At 43.4% G+C, this 11,238-nt stretch overlaps 1 pseudogene; it reads right to left on the bottom strand.

Annotated features, from left to right (window-relative positions):
* Nucleotides 1-5,545: 5,545 nt before the first annotated feature.
* Nucleotides 5,546-5,723, bottom strand: LOC118969404 (ATP synthase membrane subunit K, mitochondrial pseudogene; annotated as a pseudogene).
* Between the last annotated feature and the right edge of the window lie 5,515 nt (nucleotides 5,724-11,238).

Raw genomic sequence — 11,238 nt, 5'->3', positions numbered from 1 at the left:
TCTCACCCGGCCCTGAACTCCAGTGAGTGCAGGCACTGTGTTTAACCCTTCTCAGTACAGTGTCTGTACAGTTGCTGGCCCAAGGCAGGCACCCATACTTGTTTATTAAATGAAAGGTTAGGTGGGTAAAAATGAAAGGGCGTGAGAGAATTTGCTTCTTAAAATGTAAATTTTGAGTAGGTAGATATCTTTGCTACATATAAAATCGTTGCTTTTTTCCCCCTCCCTTCCTCTCCATCCTTCCTTCCTCCTTCCCTCCCTCCCTTCTTCCTTCTCTCTCTCTCTCTCCCCCCACCCATCCTCCCTTCCTTCCTTCCTTCTCTCTTTTCTAATTTATAGTCACTGCTTTGAAAAAGTATTTCTCTCTTCAAATCAGGAGCAGATTCTCCTTCATTTAGAAAGCCTGCTCTCCTTCATCTATCGAGCCTAACCATGGCACTCTTAGTCTTCTTAGCAGCTTAGAGTTTTGAAGGGCTTTGTGAGACAGGCCTAATTTGCAAGGGCTGACCCCACTCATCAGCCCAGGTGGCCTGAGGAAGAAGAAAGCCAGTGGGGGGCCAGCCAGGCAGGGAGCTCATTGTATAATGTAACAGGAAACTGTGGAATGAAATCTAGAGACAGGTGAGCATCGGACTCTCAGGTCTGCCAGTCTGTCAAGGGTTTGCATGCCGTTCTTCCTTCCTAGGCTGTCAGCTCCCTAGGGCAGGGATGGAGACTTCTCTGCTTCTTGGGGCCTGGTGCAATTTAAGCAGAAACACTGAAGATATTTCATCTTTTGAGACAGACTAGGAATGGGAATGTAGGAAGGACAAGAAAGTGGGGTTCTTTTCCCATATGGCCCTTTAGAATTGAGGAAAATAACTTCCACTGAGCACTAACTGCATGCCAGATACTGTGTATAATATTTTTAGATATTATAGGAAGAAATTGTTTTCAAAATTTCTGAGAATTGATTTGTCCCAGATTAAGAATATTTCTGGAGTTAGGATATCTTAAGTCCAAAGAATTACATACAGAAAAATATCTTTCCAGACCGTAAGATGTGGTAAAAAGTATACAAATATTGAAAGAAATGTTTTTAAAACTCTTTTATTTTGCATAAATATATCTTGCAAATGAGTTGAAGAATGCAGTATGTATATATGTAATTACTTTGCATAAATTAAAAACATCTGGATATATACCAAAAAAGGGAAAAATAGCATCTTATGTAAAATCCCAAATCTTCAGACCTGTAAGCACATACAGAAAAACAATACATACTATTTAGTGTTTCTATAATGAAAATCAGAATTTGCAATGCTCTCATCACTTTAAAACTGGCTTGATATATATGTGTATGTACATATATTTGCACAATTTTTATTCCTTGGAAATGCTTGTTTATTTGTGGCAAATTCCCTCCTCCTTGGGAACTGATGTAATTTCATCTCAGAATGGAAGGAGAGGATGACGCAGTAGCTCCTCTGAGAAGATTTCTCTGTGCCATCTGTTTCCTCTGGCAGAGCTTCTCCCTTCTGAATTCTTCTCTCAGTTTGTGCATCTGGAATGATGCAATGAGTTGAAGAATGCTTCAGAGGTCTTCAGAAAGCCTGGGCAGAGCCCCGGTGGCCCACCCACCAGGGTTTGTTTCCCTCTGTCCCTGAGCATGGGGACATCACCTTGCAGCACAGGAAGCCAGGGATCACAGCACCTCATCATTCGCCCCCTGGTGGCCTCCTCTGTTCAGACTCCCCAGGAAATGATCTGTCTTGTCTCACCAATCCTCACACTAGCCACCATTTTTCAGGTGAGGCAACTGACTCTCAAAAGGTTTTAAACACTGTTAATTTGCCCATAATCACACATTGAACAGAGACTGGAACCAGGAACATTAGAACTTGAATCAACATCTGTCTGACTCCCCAGACTGTGTTCTCTGCCCTTCACCACCTGGGAGATTTGCTGATGAGAACATTTTATTATCACTGGGCAATGGATACAGTTTTCAATCCTCCAATGTGAGTATAGAAGAAATGTCACTGCTTCATTTTTCTCTAACTCAATAGAATTTGTATGACAAGACCTCATTCTATCAGAGGTAGAATTCTTTGTCAAAACCCAGGTTGCCTCTCTCCTGACTCCTTTGGTTCCATCTCAGCTCTGGGAGGCCCTGGTAGAAAGGGAGGCCCCTGGTTCTTCCTTGTTATCTTCCATCATGGGGTCCTTGTAAGCCATCCATCCTGCCCTCAGGTCATGAGCAGCATACCTCAATCCCCTAACAAACACCCTCATGCTTGTGAATCCTTTCTGCTACTTTTGTGTGCCTCTTGGGCATCTGATACACATTCTGCAGCATTTCTGGGGCTTGCCTGGACTATTCTCCACTTCTGGACCATGGTGAGACTGGGGACTCTGGACCATGGCGTGGCTCTCTGAGGCTCTAGACATATCAGGAAGGCTTTTCTTCTCTGGGGTATTGCTGCCTCTCAGGCCATCTACCTGGGTAGCAGGCCACAGGTGTCTACTCTCAGGTCCCACCTTCGGGCCTGAGGGTTCTCTCTCTTCCACCAGACTGTAAAGCTCCTTAGAGGCAGGGATTGTGTCAGTCTGACCTTTGTATTCTAGCACTTACCACCAAGACTGACAGACTACAGGAATGAGTACAAATGCTTGTTAAATTAATGATCATCACCTTTCTAAATGTGAAGCCATACCTTTCTCCTATAGTGTTACAGTGTATTTTCGTAGCTTATCCAATGTTCAAACGGTATATAATAGAGTAGAAAGCATGGATTTTAGTTCATGAATGTCCTCTTTTAAGGGCTGGCTTGTCACAAGTTAAAGCAAGAGTCACATTCCAGGAATTCAGCTGTGTGCTCCCTACAGTAGAATCTAGCAGATGCTACTGGCCTCTCACCTGCAGGCCCTCACCTCTAAAACTTCAGTGCATGCCAGCAGCTTCTAACTACTAATACTTGCATTCCTTTGCTTGAGGGCTTTCCCTGGCCAGGAAGCCATGTTGCTGACCTGCCCATGGGAAGTGCTGGGGCATTAACATCCTCCAGCAGGGGCTACCAATCAGAGACTCACGGGATTTGGTAAATAAACACTCTGAGTGCTTCTCTCAGGGGATTAGTTCCTGCTGCCCATAGCAGTCATGGGCTTGATAAGCATCATTTGTTGGCTTCTTCTCTTCCTTATCTCACCTTTCCACTCCTTTACCTCCAGATAAACTACTAGCACTTGAATCTTTGTTTCATGGGACTTCTGGGGGAACCCAACCTAAGAAACAGAGTTACTAAAATCTTGAGGTACTGTTTCTGGATATACTGGATTATTTTAGGAAGTTATATATAAAAATAATAGGAGAACTATTGAGGGAAGAGGAAATGAATGTAGAAGAGCCCTGGAAGTTGACTCTGAAGAAAACTTCCCAGCTTTCCTTGGGTAGGGTTCCAAATGGCTTCAGAAGTATTTCTTGCAGGCATGCATTTCTGGATTGTTATCCATAGAAATATTGTAATATTTTACAGAATATATATATATATATGCTTCTAAGACATCAATTTTAAAGATATAATCTTTAGATTCCCTTCTAAAGATATACTCTGAAGCAAGAATTTTTGTCTAGAGATAGATGGTCAATGAAGGATTTTTTTTATAATAGTGAAACACTGAAAACAACCTAACTGAGGCTCTAGCTAAGTAAATTAGGACAAAATATGCTGTGTCTACTAAATGGAATATTATGCATGCCTTTAAAATGCTTTTCTAAAACATTAAACAACACTAGTAATATAAGCATGTTAAGGCCATGATTTTCTTTATCCACCTTCAAGAGCAAGGGCGCTGTCTCCACACACCTCTGCTTACGTTCCCAAAGCCCTTGAAGGGTTATGACCTCTGAGAGGGAGGCCTAGAAGAGGTGGAGCTGCAAAAAGAATAGGCATGTGTTCTGGCAAAAGGGGCAAAACCACTGTGAACCCCACAAGTGTAAGAAATGGACAGCAAATGGAACTGCACTTGTGGACCCTGCTTGCCACCCCACCTCTTGGGATGTCATCTGCACCCCTGCCACCAACAAAGGGGGATGAAATGACTGCCACTTACTGTGTGCTTACTACACGCCACAAACTGTCTTAAAAACACCATTTATAGTATTTCAAACAACCTTCTGGGCAAATATCTCCATTTTTTGAATATGGAAAGGAAGGATCAGGATGGTGTAAGCAACCGTTCTGTGGTTGCTTAACGCTTATACAGAATTCAAATGCTAGTATTTCTGTCGCTTAGAAAATCAGGGCTAGGGACAGAAAACGACCTTTTTTATGTGATGAAGAAGTGATGACCAAATTCCGAAATATGACCAGGGAAATGCGTCACTGCAGGAACTAGGAAGAAAGCCCTTCTAATCCCTGCTGGCCTGGCTCCTGGCATGGCTGCCTGCAGGTATCCTTGTTCTCATCTTGTTTCTTTTATGTACTGAACTGACCGTAGACTTGCCCCTGACTGTGGCACAAAAGCCTGGCCTTTCCCTCCCGCCAAGCCAGTTCTCTGGGCCGCAGGCAGTCACCACTCAGGAATCCCAGCTTAGAGGTGAGCGTGTAGCCGTGTGCCGGGGCACCTGACTCTCTGGAAGGATGCTGTCTCTGGCTCCAGAGAGGTGCCGCACGCTGGTGAATTGTCTCCTTACTGGCAGCGGAGAGCGGACTGTGTATGCCTCCTTCCAACTCTGTTCAGTGGTGTCCCGAGGGTGGTGGATGAGCCAGGGTGTAGGTGTACACACCACGGAAATTGACAACACCTCGGACACGGGCTCTTGTCCCCGAGATCCTAAAGGAGCGGAGACTGCCCGTTAGACACTCCATCTGCCCTGTTGTGACAAAAGCAAGGTGGTGACACAGTGTAGACCCATCAACTGTGTCTACAAACCTGCTGGGGTTTTGGGGAGCCCATAAGTATACCCCTTTTCTCTCCCCCAGTTCTGAACCAAGTAGGATATACAGAACAGACAGGCAGATGGAGTCTGATGTATCAGCTCTGCTGCTGATAAAGGTGAGGCTGCTGAGTGCGGTGGTTTGGCGGTGGCAAGAAGAGCTTCCTAATACTGTACCCCAGAGTCAGGCAGACTTACCCACCTGGTCACAAGCTCATCTGGACAGCCACCAGCCTCCCCATGTGTGCTCTCCTACTGCAGAACTTCTCTCACAGAGAATGGGAACAGAATGCCTGCTTGCTGTGAGCAGCTGACTCCTGAAAGGAAGGAGAGGGCAAACTGCCCCAAAGGCACCAGTAAGATTGATCATTCTGCTCGGGAAGGAATCAGTGAGGGACCAGATAGGCAGTGTGCGTGTCACTCACCTGAGGGCCTGCCACCTGGAAGGAAATATCAGAGTAGGAAGTAACCATTGTCCTGTGGAAAGCTCTAAACAACAAAGGAGGAAAGGGATGAAGTATTCTTTTTCTCCCAGATTCATAATTTATTGTACGAATTGAGGGTGATATGATGAGTTGACATTAGCTCCTCCAGGCTTGGGAAATTAACAGACGACGTACAGACAGTTCAGGATCTATATGTTGCTTTCACTGCTGAAGTTTTTAGATCTTAAACTGTAAGATCATCAAAGTAATGCCACCCTATGTGGCCAGTACATGCTTTGTTCTTCCTATGAGAGTGTAAGAGTTGAAATATCTTTTAACAACAGTGAAATGAATTGGGGATCAGGTTTTGGATCTGCCATGATTTCAGTATTGCAAAAGGCACAAATTCTGCAGCCTGTGTACTTCAACATGATCAAGCTACCACTTAGCATGGTCGGAAGCCCTGTAAACTGGATTCTGTCAGTCTTAATCTGGACACACTTCTGCCTTCCCAGTATCAATGCCTTAAAAAGTATCAGATTGTCCTGTATCTTGAGAAATATCTTATGTGCACACCACACTGCAACACACACACACGCGCACACACACACACACACACACACACACACACACACACACACACACACTTCTTTTCTGACCATAACACTGCAGATAGTGTCTACAAAAGCAATTGCAGTCTATAAAAAGCAATTACAGGACCTCACGGTCAACGGTCACCTCCAAGCCTGAGGCATCCTGTGTGATCTGGCCACAGGTGAGAAGCTCTCATGGGACCTGAGGGTGAGCCTTGCCTCTGGGATGCCGGACCTTTACACTGATATGGCTGACTTCCACTTTCTCCATTAGTTGTGAGTGGGGGCAGCTTTACATTAGCTGGTCAGCAGGCTGTATGCAGAGTGGCATTCTGAAGTGTGTTTTTCACAAAGTTTTCTTTACTACGTATTCCCCTAGTTCACATTTAGAAAATGTGAAAATATTCTGCCCTTGTAAATTTGCTGGAGCAGTCTAGGCCAGAGAAGCTTTGAAATGTGGGGATGGGCTGGTTCCCTGACTTAGCTCTTAGCTCTATTTCCACTACAGAGAAACTGCCTAAGAACTAGATAGATAGCCTTTGAATGAACTGGTTATAACTATTTCCACAGACCCTTAGTTTCATGTAAAGACAATACCAATTTAGTTATTCTTGATGTGTTTTTATATACATGTCTCTTAGTGAATTATTATTCAGAATACTTACTAGGTAGAAAAAATCAATGATAACTTGCTGTTTGGGACATGTATTTGAGTCATGTAGAATTTCTCTGGTGTAAGTCGGGTCATATCTCAGTTTCTGTCCACCAGCCTCATGAGTCTCCTACTGTCACAAAATGATCTAGAATCTTAGCTGGGTCTAATTATGTTTGGGCTATCATTTCTAAAGCTTTGGAGTTCAATTAAAAACAAAATGAGAATGCACTTTGGATTTTATGGTTAGAGCCTTCCTCATTGATTATATTGCATTGTTAATACCTCCAGAATATTTTTGTATTTTATTGAACATAAGCTTGGGCTTCATACTGAAACTCAGCATTTGCCTGTTCATCTATTCAACAACTGTTTATCAAATGCTCCTCACATACCAGGCTCTGAGCTGGGTGTGAAGGATTAATGCACACTCAAGGGGTGGGATGAAGAGAAAGACATGGTTGCAAATCCTTACAATTTAATGAGCATTGTAAGGGTGAATTACTAGAAACAGTGGAAGGATGGGAGGGAAATGTAAGACTGCCTAGGTGAGCCATGAAGCACTTGAGCTAAACTTGAAGAATGAGTGGTGGGTCTTTCAAGGTGATGTATAGGGAACAGCCTTCCAGGCAGAGTGGAAGGCTTAGAGAACACGGCATTGGGGCGAACTAGGAGAAGTTCGGTATTGCTGGAGTGCAAATGGGCGGGAAGCAGGGACGAGGCTCACACTGGGGATACTGACCTTACTGCTTTACACTGATTATCTTGCCTAATTTTGACAACACTGTGAAGGTGGTATTATTACCCCCATTTAATAGATGAGGAAACTGAGGTTTAGAGGAGTTCTATAACATGCCCAAGATTACTGATGTAGTAGATGCTAGAGCTGCGATTTGACCCCCTGGAGAGATGGTGTTATTAATCACTGTACACAACTGCCTCCCTGTGCTTATCTCTGTACTCCAGCTCACAAACAAGCTCTTTTGGTTTTCAGTCTCATCAAGTAGCTGCTGAAGTCCCTGTTTTTAATCAAGATCAGCAAAAAAACATGGTGTGTAGAATGCAGTCATTTTACAATGCAACCTCTCCTTGACTAAAAAGAATGCAGATCAAACCTCACTCCTCCTAACACAACAATTGCTGTATCACAAAGGAATTTCAAGTGCACATCTGAGGCTCAGTATTTGCCAGCTAATCAAATTGTAGCTCCCCCCAAAATGGGGCATACCCTTAAAGTGGCTTTAGCAGGTTTGAGCTGTCCAGAGAGTTTGGAAGGAATGGTTGGAAACTAGAGGGAAGAGTGTGTTTATTAAAAAGTAGGAGAAAAATAGGTGCCTTGAGCATTTTCACCGCTGTGCTCCTTGTGAGTGTCTTCAGTCTCTGAATCCCCTAGCCTGTGCATGAGAACCCAGACTGGCAGGACAGAGATGCCAGTGAAGCTGCACTCTAAGTGAGGTCTTATATTGGTCATTTAAGACACTGTAAACTTTCTTCTTTATTGTCTTGCCTGCATAGAGGAGTGGTTAGAAGTTCACGGTCCTGATGTCCAGGACTCAAATCCCAGCTTTGCCTCCCCAGCTGTTTTCCTGTGGGCAAGACCCTGAACTGCATATGCATGAGTTCTCACATCAGGAGGAGAGTAACAGCACCTACCTCACAGGGCTGTTGGGAAGAGCAACTGAGATCATTTACAGAAGGATCTTAGAATGGTGTCTAGTAGAGAAAGGGCACAGCACATATGAGCTTTCATTACTGTTGTTTTCTTTCAGGTCTGGGCTTCCCTGCTCCATTCAAGGCTAAGTGCTCCTTCCTTGAGGAAATCATTCTTCTTTCTCTTTAATTTTTTTTTTTCTATGCAAGGAAGGCCAGTGTAAACTTCTGGGTATTATAATACACTCGCTGGCGCTGTGTCGCCCTCCAGTCTTGGCACGTCTGGTACTTTGTTTGCTATAGCAACTCAAGATCAACATTTTGCTCCAGACAAACAGCGGGCACCTTATTTCCTGTTTGCTCTGTGGTGAGAATTACTGTCTCTTTGCCTAACCAAACATTATGAGCTTTGTATAATGGAGAGACAAATATTGATGAATTTTTTACTTTTATTTTTAATTGGGGGAAACATTTCAAATTGACAGAGTCTACTGGAAGTAAATCATATTGCTATGGGAACATGCCTTATCACCACTAAAATGTGGTTGCTCTATACATTCTTAAATGTACATCTTAGCACATGTTTGACTTTCGATTCTGTTTCCGTAGTGTTAGGCTAGAGCCCGTCTGCTGGCTGCTTCTCTGTTCTGTTTTTTAGAATTCCTTGCTATCTTTGGGATGTTGAATCATGTGTTGGAAACCATAAAAATCTTGTGATTAGTTCTGGCTATGCTCTTATGTCCATGTGTCCTGAAGCAGGTTTTCGTATCTTTCTTATCCAATACAATGATAAATTCACTAGACTATAAAAATAAAGATAGTATCTCATAAAGCTTGGATGAAGATCAAATAAGACAGTATGAGCATAGATACTTAATACATTCTAAAGCCATTCAAAGGTGGAGTGGTTTTGCTTTCAGAAAAACTACCCACTGCAAAAATTACACATCTCAAGTAATTACCAGGGTTCCTATTTCTTCCTTAGAGTTCAGTTATGAGAGGTATGAATGTGTAGGGAACAGATACAGACCTACTGGGGTAAATTAATTCCAACCACACTATAGTCTATGCGATCTTGTGCAGTAGACATAACCTCTCTAAGATTCATTTTCTTCATCTTTAAAATGAAAATAATAAAATCTATATCCAAGGTTACTGAATAGATTAGAAAATAATTACATGTCAAATACAGTTCTCAGCAGGCAGTAAGCACCTAAAGATGGTAACTGCTGCTTGAAATAATAATGCCTGGGCCAAGCTGACACCACTAAACCAATTCCAAGCCACTCAGCAATTTGGAACTTGCTCCATAAAAAGGAATACTCTTTGTCAACACCTGAAAATTTATATCCACTCTTGAAGAGCATTTGTTCCGTCGTTACTCACGGATTCTGCAAATGTTTATTGAGCATCTACTAAGTGTGTAGAAACATGAATAGGAGGACCAGTTTCCTGCTCCCCATAGTGTCAGAGGCTGTGGGAGTGAAACAAGCCGGAACACAAGTACTGCAGTTTCTGTGGTGACCCGCTGACAACACTCACATAGCAAACACCTCTGGCGAATGGGGAGAGAGAATGACCAAGAACATAGGGCTGAACTTTTTAAAACAGAATTTCCTGATTAGGACTCTGTGAAAACTCAGAGCAAAAGGAACAGATGCCAAGACCCATTGGTACTAAACCACAGCAGTGATGCATCTGTCCCCACCAAGCTTTGGAAAGTCTCTGGCTGCCCAAGAGGTTGAAGACCAAACGGGAAGACAAGGAGGGCTAGTGACTGTACAGAAGGCCTTTGGACTTTATTCAGCCAGGTAATTGCCCTCTGTACTAGTATGATCACCAAGACATTCAATTTGGATAGAAGTTGAAAATACATGGTCTCCTTAGACCAAAACTAACCCTTGTTGGGGAGAAGAAATAGGTCTAAATTGAAACAGACTTGTCAGTAATTAATTCAAGGAAGTTAAAGAGAGCCAGAGAAAGAGGGGCATCTCATTTCCAGTTGTGGGGGCTATTAGGCCTGGCTTATTTAGTAAGTTAAGTAGAGCTGTACTTTTGTTGTGAAGCACATAAATAGTGCCCTGGCCGTGGATCAAGTGTGATCAGTTTTAATGAAATTTCTGAAGCAGTAAAAAAAACTACACAGGCACCCTTGTGCATAAACATGCACATGCCTGCATACATGTACATGCATGAACACACACACACAGACACACACATGCCTATATCCTGGATTAAGAGGCTCTTAATTACCTGGTGAGTTATTCTTCTCAGATCAGTAGAGTGAAATGGCTGTTTTTTCTCTTTTTCCTTCCTCTCCCCTCCCTTTCCTTTCCCTTGCCTCTTCCTCCTTTTCCTTTGCTCCACTCCCTTCCCTCCTTCCTTTTCTTCTATCTTTTCTATTCATGATTTTAAGGACAATGGGATGTCAGTGGGAGGGCAGACCACCCATTCTGAACTGGGGAATCACTCAGGCTGTGATGCTAGGAGCCGCCTGGGGGACTGAACAGCCCTGAGGGAACAACACGCCTCTGGACAGATGGTGGGTCTCAGTCGTGCCTCCTGCTTCCTTTGTGGAAGGCAGTTGAGCATCTTCTGAGTACCCCTGAGGAGGAATATCTTAGAGAATGAGATGATGCAGCAGAGACCCAATAATGCTCTCCAGAGAGGATGTGTGGAGGCCTATTTTGAATAATGTTCTTCTTCATGATGAAATCGAATGAGAATGAGAATTTTCCCTTGTGTAAAGGGAATGCAGAGTCCTAGGAAGCCAGATCCAATAGAGTATCTGTTGTGGGAATAAACTGACCAATGAGGAAAAAGGAAGAAGGGTTTATGAAAGTAAAAGATGGAAAATGAGAGGGAAAAATCACTCAAAGTTCCCAAGTACCCTATGTATGCTCCCCTCACTGCACCGGCTCAGTCAGAATCACACACACGCATGCTCCATTCCTATTCCTCTCTGCCGAGAAGCCCCACCACTGAACCTTGGACCAGGAG

The sequence above is a fragment of the Manis javanica genome, chromosome 3, assembly GCF_040802235.1.
Source record: "Manis javanica isolate MJ-LG chromosome 3, MJ_LKY, whole genome shotgun sequence".
Lineage (NCBI taxonomy): Eukaryota > Metazoa > Chordata > Mammalia > Pholidota > Manidae > Manis > Manis javanica.
The sequence above is the reverse complement of the archived record's forward strand: the minus strand, read 5'-3'. Positions and strand labels throughout refer to the sequence as shown.